General features: G+C 38.6%; 1 long non-coding RNA gene across 1 annotated transcript; it reads left to right on the top strand.

Annotated features, from left to right (window-relative positions):
• Positions 1 to 548: 548 nt before the first annotated feature.
• LOC120750913 (uncharacterized) lies at positions 549 to 12778 on the top strand. The gene is made up of 3 exons (XR_005700201.2): positions 549 to 999; positions 8547 to 8705; positions 12243 to 12778. It is a non-coding gene; the product is annotated as an uncharacterized LOC120750913 (long non-coding RNA).
• The last annotated feature ends 846 nt before the right edge of the window (positions 12779 to 13624 follow it).

The raw sequence follows: 13624 nt of genomic DNA, 5'->3' as shown, positions 1-13624 counted from the left end.
GGGTCACCCTGAGAGATGGCTGCATCATGCCTAAGGTACCTGCTAGCTGGGGTGTTAGCAGGTGTGATGCTGCAGCATGTTGGCTTTCCTGCACTTCACAGCAGCCATGAGGGATCTGCCTACAGATGGGCAGTGGGGAGGAGAGAAGCCATCTCCTGTGTAGCTGCACTTTTGTGGTTACCTCAGCCCTCTGAGATTCAACCACCTCCAAATGGGCAGTGACTGCAGCACAGGGGCTGGGATCATGATCACCTGAGCTCTTCCTTCACATCCTTGGTGCTCTGTCAACCTGTGCCTAGAGCATCACTCACAGCAGTCCCACATGTCTGCCCCTGTGATCACTTTCTGGGAGACAGCTGCCCATTTATTTCTACTGGTTTGCTTGTCTGTCGAGTCTGGATTTATTGACACAGGTAAAAAAAAAAAAAAAAAAACAAACCCAAACCACACCTTTTCATAGTATGGTCATTTTGATTTAAAGCCAGCCACTTAGCCAGTGCAGGCAGGCAGGTCTGGAAGGACAGGAGGTACTGAGAGGGCAGCAGCAATCAAGAAGACCTGTGGGGAAACAAAACGGCTCCAGGCAGTGCTCTCTTACCTCCAGGTTATTCCATTAGCCCTAGACTAGCAGCAGAGAGGTTATTTTGTCTACCTTGAGACATGGATTGACGTGCCTCGAGAGATGTGCTGCAGGAGAGAAGTTTGAGATTACTTACCTCTGACTGTTTCTGTGATAAAGTGCTGCAGAATCAGGGTAGCCACTGACTAAAAAACATGGTAATTCCAGAGACCTGCTGGACAGTTGTAAAAATATCCACATGGTTATCTGTGTCTGAAGAGGGCCAACTGACTTTATAAGGAAGGCACTGAATTAAAAGCTGCTGGTAACCAAATCCGCTTGCTACCTACATAGAAGACATACAGACATGCACAGACACTTGTTCTGCCTTGAAGGGTAAACACAAGGCTCCCATCTGGAAGCTGCAAATCTTAAAACCGGTAAGTTAGTGGAGGAGATGCTGGGAAACCAACATGTAAAAAGTGCTGTTGACATCCTAAATTCACTTTTTTTATCTGTGATGTTAACATAGGTGGGCTACAAACAAAATCAGAGCCTGCCTTACTGTGATAATGAGTTTCATATTATCTGTTTTCTTCAATTTGAATACATGTATTAGCTGGACTTCCCAGTCCATTCCTACATATTTTCTAGTTTGACAAGGAAATTACTCAATTGAATTAAAAATATGATTTTATGCAAAATATATAATTTTATCTCTGTTGCTTGACAGTGCTTATTTAAATAGCCATAGATTTTTTGATTCAACAGATTTGGAAAAGAAGAGCTGACCAGGAAAAGCTGGCACTTCATCACAAATATCTTCAGGTTTTCTTTGTAGGCAACAAATGGCCCTGTGTGGATGATAACCATTCTACAGATGTAGCTCTGCTTTGTCCTCTTAGGCAGCCTCCCTTTCTAGGCATGGTTGTAGGTTAACATGCTGCTGTAAAATCTGGCTTGGGCTGCCAGGTCTTTGATTAGAAACAACCTGAAGGATTGAGCTGGATCAATAGAGTCAGTTTTAATTAGCGTGTAATAGTGAGTGTCAAAAGCTGCCAGACTCTGACTCAAACAGAATAAGAAAGGATCAGGAGCCAACCTAAAAGGTGAGTAAAAAAGTGAGTCTGTAGTAGATGGGGATTTTGAGAGAAATGATAATATCACTGCTAAGGTTCAGGAAAGTGAAACAGCAGGAAATTAGGCAGCACTCAGTCTGAGATCTTGGCATAAAAATGACAATAAGCATTTTTTCCAAGTTGTTCTGTAGAGCAGTGTATTACTGGTGAAATCAGTAGCACCTCAGCCTGGATCCTTTTCTTGGTGCAGAGTGGCTGCTTTCAGGTTATATTAATCTGAAAAGACAGAAACATTAGATAGCACCAGAACATGAACTGAATTTTGATAAGTGTTTGCTTTTAAAAGGTTATACAGAATTTGATTGCAATCAGCAGCTCAGGGTATGCTAGTCATTTTCAGACTCCTTCCATATGCTTTGATATTTGGCTATAGGTACCAGTGTAGTCAGAATTTTAGCAAGCAATCCTTGTGTTCATACACAACTTTTCAGGGCCTGATTTCAGTCCATCTCCTTGATTAAAGTTCAGGTATTTCAATAGTCATTAACCCAGTTCTCTAGTAATGCCAAAGCTCTGCCTTTTGGCACATGTCTCTGGCTATGATGTGGCTTTTTGATAGAAAATTCTTGCAACCCTTTGTAAAATATAAGTTGAAATATTAACCCATACTTCATTTTTGTTATGTTGAAACAGAATCTGTCAGAAGTACGCTTGGAATATTATTTCTTTTAACAAATACTTAAATTTCTTTTAATGATAAAGCTTTTATTCTACATGGCAGTATTGGGACCTTATTTACCTTATGTTCTATTGTGCATTAAAATTCTGCCAGAATAAACCACACCTTTATTTGCCATTATTACTAAATATTTGAAAATTAGATCAGAGTGCTTGGGTGCTTGCCCCTGATAAGAAAATAAGTAGATAATTATCATAATTAATCAAAAAGCAAATACCTTCAAGAAGTTGGGAATTTTGTTATCTTACTTTACAAAATGTAAGAGAAATCAAGAAACCAGATGGACTCCCAGCCAAATGGTAATCATATTATAACCACATGGGTCAAATTGTTTGCCTAATCACTTTATATTCAAACATACACAGAGAATAAAATTTTCCAGTTTAGAGGAAAATGCAATATCTTAAATGTCTCAGAATAGTCTGTATTACATTTTAATGTAGCTGGTGTTTTATGGTATGTTTTTATATTTGACTGTGGACATTTGTCTTTTCAATAGCTACATCTATGTTACCTTAAAGAAGTTCTTGATCTTTAGCTTATTCTCAAGCACTTTTCACTGCCACTCTTTTGGAGACTGCAACTTTCACAATCTATTTGTGAAACTCTACCCATTTCAGTCAAACTAGGTTACCAAAGATCTAATATTTAAACTGCGACAAGTCTAATGACTTAGATTACCTTGAAGAGAGAAGCAAAGTAACTGTATTGCAAATATCCATCTGTCCCCATCTTGCCAAAAATTTCTGAAACCCTCAACCAGACCAGACAGACACCCTGAGGAGTCAAGCTTTGTGAAATTCTGTGGCCAGATACTAATTAGTTCATCATCTCCCTTTTTTTCTCTGCTGACTTGCAAGAAAAAAGAAAAGTTTAACAGTATGTCTTTTGAACAATTAGCATAGCAGGGGAAAATGGCAACAAGCAGCAGTTGTGGCATGGCAGGTAGTATTTATATTTTTTTAATTCTGAATGATAATGGCAAAGGGCTAAATCCACCCGTTTTCACACCATTGTCTGTATCCCATTGGAGTAATCTCAGTATTATGAATGAAATTTCATTCTTTTCCAAATTAGCAGAACTCATTTTGTGGTGTTAGCGAAACAGAGAAGAGGTCAACAGGGTTTATGAGACAAAGGGAAGGGTAGGCTGAGGAACCACAGGTTAGGGACAAGAGCAAGGAAGCAAGCAAGCAGACTAGGAACCACAGTAGCCTCAGTGCAATGCAAACTGGAGAAACCCAGCATGAACGAAATGGACAAAGCAGAAGAAATTCAGCGGTCTGCGGCAGGCCACTAAATTGACTGAATATAGCATATTTTAGGTTAGTTCCCTGTAATTATAATTATTATTTCATAACAGATAGCTAACTTAGATCCTGCATTGTGTTTTATGCTGTTACACTGTTACAGCAATACTTATGGGCTTTACACATTTTTATACATTCACGAAGATCTCAGCCTGGTGAGGGGTTGGACAGGAGGTGTGGGTCAGGTGCTGGCTGGGGTCAGAATTTTGCAAAAAGGATAGGAGCTGTTGAGCTCAGAGGCAGGGAAGAAGTGCTCAGAGGGTGAAACCGGGGCTAATTGGTGGAGGCCAGCATGATACTGTGAGAGCCATAAGCACAGGAAAACTATGGAGAAGGGGAAATGTATGCACAAAGTGCTGCAGTGAAGCCCACCACTGCAGGACACCTTGGGTGAAATGGTAGCTCTTTTGAAGACATGGAATCTACCCTTGAATTTAAAGTAGCAAGAATGCCCCTCTTTCCTATTGACACTACTTTGTTTGCCTGCTAAAACAGAAGCACTGTTAGGTTTTGCTAAGTTTTGTATTTCTACTTTTCAAATCTTCAGTAAATTGTAAAAACAGACTTTTTTTTTAATTGAAAGCACATTAAATTGTTGAGTGATTATGTATGGATCACACATTTATGAAAACTAAGCACTGAAAAACAAAGAAAAGAGTATAATAAATCCTTATACTTTTCCTATTTTAAACAAATGCATTACTCCTATAAAGTGCAAAAGCATTAATTCTTCATTGCAAAAAAAAAAAAAAAATTCTCCGTCTCATGACCAGTAGTCTTTTAGTACACAATTTTCATTTTGCCATCTGATATTTTTAAGTGACAATATTGATAAAGAGGCCTCTATTAGTAAGCTTTGTTTAAATAATTTCATTTTTTCAGAATGACTTTTAATTTTAAATTTACAGGAAGACCTTGATAACAGAATGGGTCAGGTCATTGGCAAGAATAGGTAGAAACCAGGTATTTCAACTGAGAATTGATTTTTGTCACTTACATTGTCCTTTTTTTAACTAGGAGATTTAAGGGGAAAAAAAAAAAAAAGCTAATCTTGAAGTATTAGACAGTTTGTTTCGAGAGTTTATTGTGATTGGCTGGTTTTCCTTCTGTCTGAGCTAAGAATTTTGATACCCAAGGTTATATCAAAACATAGCTGTCTTGAGTAGGAATGTATGTCTGTAATGCTGTGATTACCTGTAAGACCCCCCACATTTTTATCTTTTTTGTCTGACAAATCCCTCTCTGAGCTCAGGAAAAAGAAAATTTTGCAAAATCTTAGCTGTCACTTAAATCTAAATTTCTCATTTTTGTGGTTACTAGCAGGAACAGAATGTTGTGTTATTTAAACAAATCCCCAGAGACTGAGATAAAATGCTTCAAAAAGGATATGAATTGTTCCTGTTAATCTCAATAGCATCTTAACTGTGATATAAAGTAAATTGAGTATTGCTGTTTAGCCTTTCTTATATAAGAAGAAAGTTAAAAAGTGTCTATCAACAAAATTCATAGGGATAAAGTGAAAAATGAGCAAATGAATGGCACAAATATGCCACTACCTGTGGAACTTGTCTACACATGGTTTCAGCATACGAGAGAAGAATAAAAAACAAAGGAGGATTAAAAATTGAGGTACACTTATATAAAAAAGTTGCCACTGACACAAATGTGAGACAGAAACATATAAATAATGTAATTATCCAGTAGAAAGATTTTATATTTATTTTTCAAGTTCTTTTGATTCTTGAAGTCATTAAGAACACCTATAAGTGAGAATTCAAACTACACTCCTAAAAATTAAGAGAACTAAAAGAAATGGAGGTTAACCTATCTCAGTATTTAAATCCCAAGAAATTCTGATGACAGCTTTTATCTTCCAGAATTTCTCAACTGAAAGTTGGACAAGTATCTTCACAGAACCAAAGAAGCTACTCTTTAAGGTGGAATTTGTTTAGTAAGCCCACCTACATAAGTCTTGTCCAGAATGATTTATTTTTAATATTTGCCAAGAGTTTTTGATTAAAATCTTGTGCAAGAGATTAAAATCATTAGCAAGAGAAAATTATATCAGCTTTTCCAGTTTAGGAAAATTATAAAACTTTTGTGGAAACTAATGTGAAAACTTTCCAGATTAAAGAAGGGATCTTCTTAATGTGCATAAATTCTTTAGGCTATGTATTAGGAAAGTGTTCTTCACTCAGAGGGTGGTTGGGCACTGGAACAAGTTCCCCAGGAAAATGGTCACAGCATCAGCCTGGCAGAGCTCAAGAAGAATTTGGACAATGCTCTCAGGCACATGGTGTGACTCTTGGGACTGACCTGTGCTAGACCAGTAGTTGGACTTTAATGATCTTTGTGGGTCCCTTCCATCTGAGGATATTCTGTAGTTCTAAGATTTTATGACTCATTCAAACCTGATGACATAAAAAATTTTCAAGGCAATGACACTTTCCTGCAATTAAGAACTCAAGGTCTGAATCCAGATTCTCTGTTTGGTACTGCTATTAAGGTAATAAGATATTTAATAAAATTTATAAAACTAAAATTAACAATATTGTGAAGTAACTTATCAAAATATTCTCCTGCGGGTTCCACCTTCTTACACAACTTCATTCATGGATAGGTCTTTTCAGATTGTGTACCTACTTGTGTCACAATATGCATTCAAGTGAATAAAAACAATCTTGAGACGACAGAAAGCCCATGATATCTCCAGGTTTCCAAAGCATATGGAAATTACAACCCTTTGTACTTTACCTCTACCCTTGCGATTGATATTCCATTAATGCAACAGGACTTGTATAGCAGTGTATTTTATGTTACAAGAGTATCATTTTGCATAATTCAAATGAAAGGATACATCTTTTTGTCACATGTATTGAAATTTAGAGGACTTCTTCATTTTGGAAAGACTTCACAGGTAATCTAGAAGTAGGGAGATGGAGGATAACAATGAGATTACTCATCAATAACTTCTGACCATCCACCTCTAATCATGAAATTCAACATGATTAATTAAGTACCTAAATGCCGAGACATTTCTGTTTTCTGGGAGCTGGTAGGCAACAACTGAATATAAAGAGTTCCTTCAACGAAAGCCAAATCTATACCCAGTGGAAATGGCAAAGAGAAGGTCTCTGAATCTGGTTCCTAAATCAGATTTTGGATGCAAATGTCTGTGATGGACCGGTGATCTCTTGTTTGTCTAGCATTCAGGTTACCACAGGCTGGAAAGCAGATACTCCAGTTTTATTATGTTATTGTATATGATCTGGAAAGCAATCTCAGAATCTGCACAATTCAAGATGACTGTATAAGCCTGAAACCATTTGTAAAGGAAAAAATGATTGGTTTTGAAGATCTGCCACAGATGCAGAATATTTAATTCCATAGATCCATATACTGCATACAGCTATGCTGGATACAGGTGTTTCATGTTGATCATTTCTCCAGAGGCTTTGACAACCCCTGGGGTGTTAATAATTCCACCCTAGGATTCAAAGAATTGGGATGAGATTTAATATTCCACCTTGCTCCTTTGAAATTGTTGCTCTGCTATTTCCTAGATTTGGTTCCTTTTTCTTTTCTTCATTAACCCTTGGTCTGTGCTGAAGTGTATCACTTCCACTGGCAATTCAATGCCAGAGGATTCCCCATTTTCAAAACTACTCATTTAAACTAAATGGAAATAATTTCCCTCACACAGAATTTTTTTAAAAGTAGAAATATTGATTACCATGGTTTCAAGATCAATGGAATAAGATAAAAGAGCAAAGACTGAGAGTAAACACTTGGGAAGAAAGAATTTAATGCTCTATACATTTGTTTTCAAAATATTCTGATCACCCCATATACAATTCTGATACCCCATATATACCAATAATTTTGAGAGATTGATTTCATTGCTTCTGAACTTTCCATAGTCAGCTCTTCAATGGATAGAACAGAGAGTTCTAGAGACAAATGTGGTTTTCAAGGCAATCACAATATTTAACGAACATTTCTTTGTTTGCAGATTGAATTCTCTTCCCCCTCCCCAAATAATGACAACATTTATAAAGGTGATGAAGTGTTGCAAAGATAATTAGGAGTTCTCTGGGCCTCAAAGCATCCTGCCTATATTGGCAATTAACTCACCTTCTTTTTTTGGGGATCAATGACTTGTATCTATTTTCATGGACCTGAGAAAATGCAATCTGTATGTCAGGGTCATTGAGAAGAAATACAAAATGTTCATTCTTTCACTCCTTAAAAATCTCCTATATCTCCACAAATCAGTTTCTTTTGAGGCCTTTGACACTAAACCAACAATTACTGTCCATCTTTTGGACTTGTGGTATTCATCTGGTGGTGTGGGTAATTCCAGATGTCTTAGGTGTCTTCAGATAAAGAAAAAAAAAATCCACATCTTTTAGATGCTTAAAAAAACCTCCTTTACTAAGGACTCAAAACCTTCCCAGCACTTCAATAATTTTAAAACTGGAAAAGTTCCTTCCTAGATCAGAAATGCATACATCCCAGCACTTGTTGCAGCAGTTATCTTGCCTATTACACTGGCAGCACAGAATGGCACAGAAAATGGGGTGCTGATCTTTCCTACAGGGGTGAGATTGTAACAATATAACTGGATTGGGTGAACATTTAATCTCTAGATCATCTTTGTTGGGCAGAACTATGTCATGTGAGCAGTATTCTGATAGTCTGGTGTTGCTCTTGCAGTTTTGTGCCACAGCCCTATAGATTAATTTACTCTAGCCCAAGCAATTTTGGTACTGAAGGAAATTGTCTGGTTTGGTAATGTCAGCTGCTAAGAATCACAGGTACTCTGTGAACTAGTTCATAAAACTCTGGTCTCTTTTCAGGAGGTTGTGACACCGGTGTTTGACTTAGCACAGCAATTGGAACTCAGATCTGCTTGAGCTTGGCGCCAGAACCAAGGCAGTGTTGTGTCTTGGAGCAAAAGTGATGTCAAGATAGGTGTCCTAGCTCTGCCTGTGGATGAGGTTGATCTCCCTTTTCCAGTAAGTAATTGTAAATATAATTGCAAGGGGAGATTATAAAAACACAATCCCTCCTTGTCCTAGCAGGATATATATAACCATGTGCTGTTGAAGAAGGGTACATCCCAAATGGGAATGTACTTTGAGGCAGATAGATTGAACTATCCACGTATAGATATATACATAATTGAATTATCCATAGGTATTTTTTCCCCTCTGTGACCATTATGCTCCAGACAGCCATGGCACCTTTCTCTTCTAGGAGTGCTAACTATCCGGTTTTCTCTGCATCAGGGTTAACAGCCTGCCTGTGAGCAGATTTTGATCTTTCACAGGTGCTAACTCCCCTTTACCTCTCAAGTTGCTCAGCTGATCTGCAATTTTGTGAGACCTTCTGAAGTCACAGAATACTTGAAAGTGCCTGTATTTTCCCTAGCTGGTTTTAAAAACAAAACAAAACAAAACAAAAAAAAAAAAAAAAAACCAAAAAAAAAAAAAACAAAAAAAAAAAAAAACAAAAAAAAAACAAACAAACAAAAAAAACCCCAAAACAAAACAAAACCAAACAAACAAAAAAACCCCCCACAACAACAACAACAAAAGGTATTTTTCCTTTTTCTCCCTCTCGACTCTCAGATGGACAGGGTGTATGGATCAGAGAGGCAGCGGGGAGCAGGCGGGGATGGAATGCACTGCTGGAGGACGTGCTGGGGATGCTCTGGGGACGAGCTGAGGGGTACACTGGGGATGCGCTAGGAACGCATCGGCGATGCACAGGGGATGCAGATCCGGCTGCGCAGCGCCGGGCTGGGGCTCTGCCCTGCAGCGCCGTTCTACCTGTCACTTCCAATGACTTCTTGTGCAGCTGTTTCCGTGCCGGAGCAGCATGGCCTGCAGGTGGCCTGGTAGCTGTCTCCCGAGCTGCCGGGGAGCTGCCGCTGTGTGTGACCGGAATGGCAGCGCTGGCTGCGGGCCCTGCTTTGCATGCAGCGTGCGTGAGCAGGAGGCGCAGAGCAGCCCTGCTGATGCGGCTGTTGTACAGCAGTTATTGCTTCAACACATTTAGACACAGCACCTCTGTAATTTGTCTCGACGTGATATCATCTTTTGTCTCAGCAAACTGACCCTTTTATCTGTCTTAGTTCTGCTTTCTCCAGCTCTTTCCATTCTGTGTCAGCAGTGACAACAGGAAACAGCAGAGGAGGGAAGAAATAGCATATTCAGGTGGTGATAGCAGATATAATAACTGAATTCAAAGTTATTCACGGTTTTGAGGTGTTTGTGGATCTCTTGGTGGTTTTTTTTTTTTGTTTTTCTTTTTTTGTTTGTTTGTTTTTGTTGTTGTTGTTGTTTTGGTTGTTTTGTTTTGTTTTTTTTTTTTAAGTTGAAAAAATATGTCCATCTGCGAGGAATTCTGCCAGTATTACCTGACTCTTCTTGCTTAATTCAGCTGTTTGAAAATTAGGAGATGCGATATAGGGGCTAGATTATAGTTCCTTTTTAAAAGCTGAACTTTGCATAATAGTTGCTCTTTTAAATATTTGGGTTTAGTTCTCATTGTGGCTTTGCACTTATAGCTAAAAATGCTGGGACTGATACAAGTGGTGTCTGTTTCTGAAGGGGATTTTCTATCCCCTTCTGCTCATGCCCTGCTCAAATACTACATCCTACTCTTCCCCAAAATAGGAGTCACTGGAGAGCAGCAGAGTCTGACTGTCACACTGAGGAATTTCCTTTTGCAGTAAGGACAGTTTATTTTGTCCATGTCCAATGCAAACATTGCAAAAATGCAACAGCTTCAGTCGTCTCTGGTTCCCTCTCCTGTTGACCCTGAGACACTATGTGGGAAATGAGAAGAGTTCAAGAAATCAAAAGAGGCTTTCATAATAGCAATTGAAAAGATTTAGCAGCTAAATCATGTAACAGAGTAGATAAATAAAGAGTAATGCAATATAGGTTTGACATGAAAAATTAATATGTAACAGTGCTAAAAAAATAACAATAATGATAATGCTAAAACAAAAGGGAAGAAAAAGTAAAAACAGAGGGACATACTGAAGATCAAAATTAAGATTATTTCAAAAGAACATTGCTCCTTTGAATGTTCACCTAATTTGTGTTCAGTAAGTAAATTTCAAGGAAAGGTCAAATGTGGGACTCTGATACCCTTTTTGGTTATTTTGGTCAATAGACAGAAGTTTTCAGTCTATACAAATCAGTTGGACATAATCAATCCAGGTTATACCAGATAAAGAAAGACAAAAATTTGTCTTTGTTGGTTACCTGCTAACCAAGCTGCTTCTTTTTACCCAAAGAAAGTCCCATTTCATCTCTGTCTTGTACCTCTGACATTTTCTCATCCTATAACTTAACTTAATCCAAAATTGACCTAAACTGCCTTTAATATTAGCTCACATTTGTTAAGCCACTATTCATATACTTATCCTGTTATATTTCTTGTGTTTATCATGTGTGATATCCTATATTATCAGAAATTAAGTACTAAACCAAGACCAGCTAAAAGAGTGAATGAGAGATTACATGATAGGTCTTTGCTGTTCTACAACGGTGATTTTAGGATTTAGGTTGGAAGGTTAGCAATAATAATAATAATAATAATAATCACTTATTTTTATCACATTAGTTTTAGGGTTTTCCCCTTCTCATTGTAAATTGGTAGTTTGCAGATAGTACCACAGGTTCCTTGTGGCACGTTCTTCCTCCATTTTTATTGAAGGTCTATGAGACATGTCAAAGCAATTATCAGCAGGTTACAATCATGTCAAGGGGGTGGTCTTGAATAGTTTATATGGACTTTTTTTCTTTTAACCATTTTCCAATACACTAGGGGCTGAAAATAGTATGAAAATGGTTCAAATAAACAGGATTACTGTAATAAAAAAGTTATGAGTATTATATCACATATAAAACTGTTAAGGGCTTGTATGTCCAAATATTCATTTCTGGGTCTTGGAGGAGGAAGCCTTTTTATCCCCGCCTTTCTTCTGCTACTTTCTCTGTCTCTACCTGTTTATTTCCATAGTATCAGAGAAATTTGGATTTCCATAGTTAAGTTTAAGCAGTATTTTTCTGCCCATTGTCGAATCAGGGGCTAAATTCTGATTGTCTCTAGGCAATCTGCTGGGCTGTATGATTGCCAGAGTCTAAAGCCAAACTGGAAATTATGGAAGAATAATATAAACTGGGGAAAAAAACAAAACAAAAAAACACCTAAACCCTATCCCCAAAAATCTGCATAGCCACAGGGAGAAAAAAAAAAAAAGAAAAAGAAAAAAAAAAAAAAGGGGGCATTTGCAGATCTAAATGTAACTGAATCTTATGCATTAATTAATTTTATGTATTAATTTTAAATATTGCATGCATCTGGGGAAAAAGAAAAAAAAAAAAATTGAGGCTGATAGAGGAAAAATACCATGCTGGTATTTTGGGATGTGAAAGCGTGTCTGAGTGGCAGCAGCAAGTGGGTCACGGGCAGGCAGAGTTCAATAAACAAAAGCATATGTGCCCTGCAGTGCCTCTTGCCTTTCCCTGGAGCAGGGTGTGCGTAGCGAACCTTGGCGGCGCAGCGCCGGGCCGGGAGCGAGCACTCCTGACCTTTATCGGAGCAGAAAGCTGCTGACATCGGGCACCTCCGAGCCGGCGAGATGCCCTCTTGCACCTACTTCTGGCGCCGCTGGAAGGGGGAGGCGGTGCGGACCGAGGTGTCATCCCAGCCCCGGCTCTGCAGGATGATGGCAAGGAGCTGCAGTTTCCCCTCCCCTTCAGGTCTGCTTCAGCTCTTCAGCGCCTTTTGGAAGGATTTGCCTGCATTTGTTTAAACAGCGGCTCTCCTAAGGGAACTCCAGCTGGGGAGGAGCAAAGGCGCCGGCATCACCTGTCTCCAGGCTCCCGGCCTGGATGTGACAAGCATTTCTATACCTCTCCGGTGGCTACATTGCTAAAAGCTTTAAGACTGATAGATAAAGCTATGTTCTGCCACCACATTTTATAGCACATATTACATATATGGATTTGTATTGCGGACGGGATCATGGTGGAGATGATTTAATGAACAAAATACTGTGGTAAGGTGCATGATAAATGCAATTTCTGCTGTGTCTGCAATTTTTCACAAAAATACATAAGTATATTTCTCTATATATTTAGTTAAACAAATAAGAATTTGCTAATAATAATATACTTTACTGGGCATATTTAAATTAATCAATAATAATTTTCTTCCCCCTAATTCAGTTATGAACAAATATCAGTTTTTAAAGGTAGAGAAATCACTGGGTCTTGTGATTTTGCATATAGCATGGCTTCAGCCAAAAATTCCCATATCCAGGCTAAAACTAGAGCATCTTTTTGAGGAAGACAGCTTATTCAGAATTTTCAAGAAGTATAGATCCAGCATGTCCTTTGCTTATTTTCACTGTTACTGGGGGAGCTGCATTTTCATTCTGGCATTACTCAGTTTGCCTTCAGGCACCCTTGTTATGCCAAGCATGATAGAAAACACCTCTCCACCACCTCCTAAAGGTTTCCATTAAATCTCTGTAAAGCATGTGTAAACCAGCTTAATCTAATTGGGAGAACCATTTTAGTAGAAATTGAACTAATGGGTCTGACCCAATGAGTGTAGCTGAGTCCAAACAGTCTAGATTACCAGGTTTGTCATTTCACTGGTTTCTGGTGGTTCAGCAAGGTGCTGACGAATCAGAGTTCAGCCTCTTGGTGCCCATCTGGCAGAGTTCAGTGCCCCCTTGGTCTGTCTGCCTTTCCCTAGCCCAGCTTTGCAGGGATTTTACCAGGGGTTGAGGAGAGACGTGTCTTTCCCTGCAGGAGAATATCCAGGGAAAGAGTTACTGGAGCTGAAGCACTGTAACTCATTAGATGCCATAATTCAATTTATTTTCCGAACTCTACTACAGTCTCCC

The sequence above is a fragment of the Hirundo rustica genome, chromosome 3, assembly GCF_015227805.2.
Source record: "Hirundo rustica isolate bHirRus1 chromosome 3, bHirRus1.pri.v3, whole genome shotgun sequence".
Taxonomy (NCBI): Eukaryota; Metazoa; Chordata; class Aves; order Passeriformes; family Hirundinidae; genus Hirundo; species Hirundo rustica.
The sequence above is the reverse complement of the archived record's forward strand: the minus strand, read 5'-3'. Positions and strand labels throughout refer to the sequence as shown.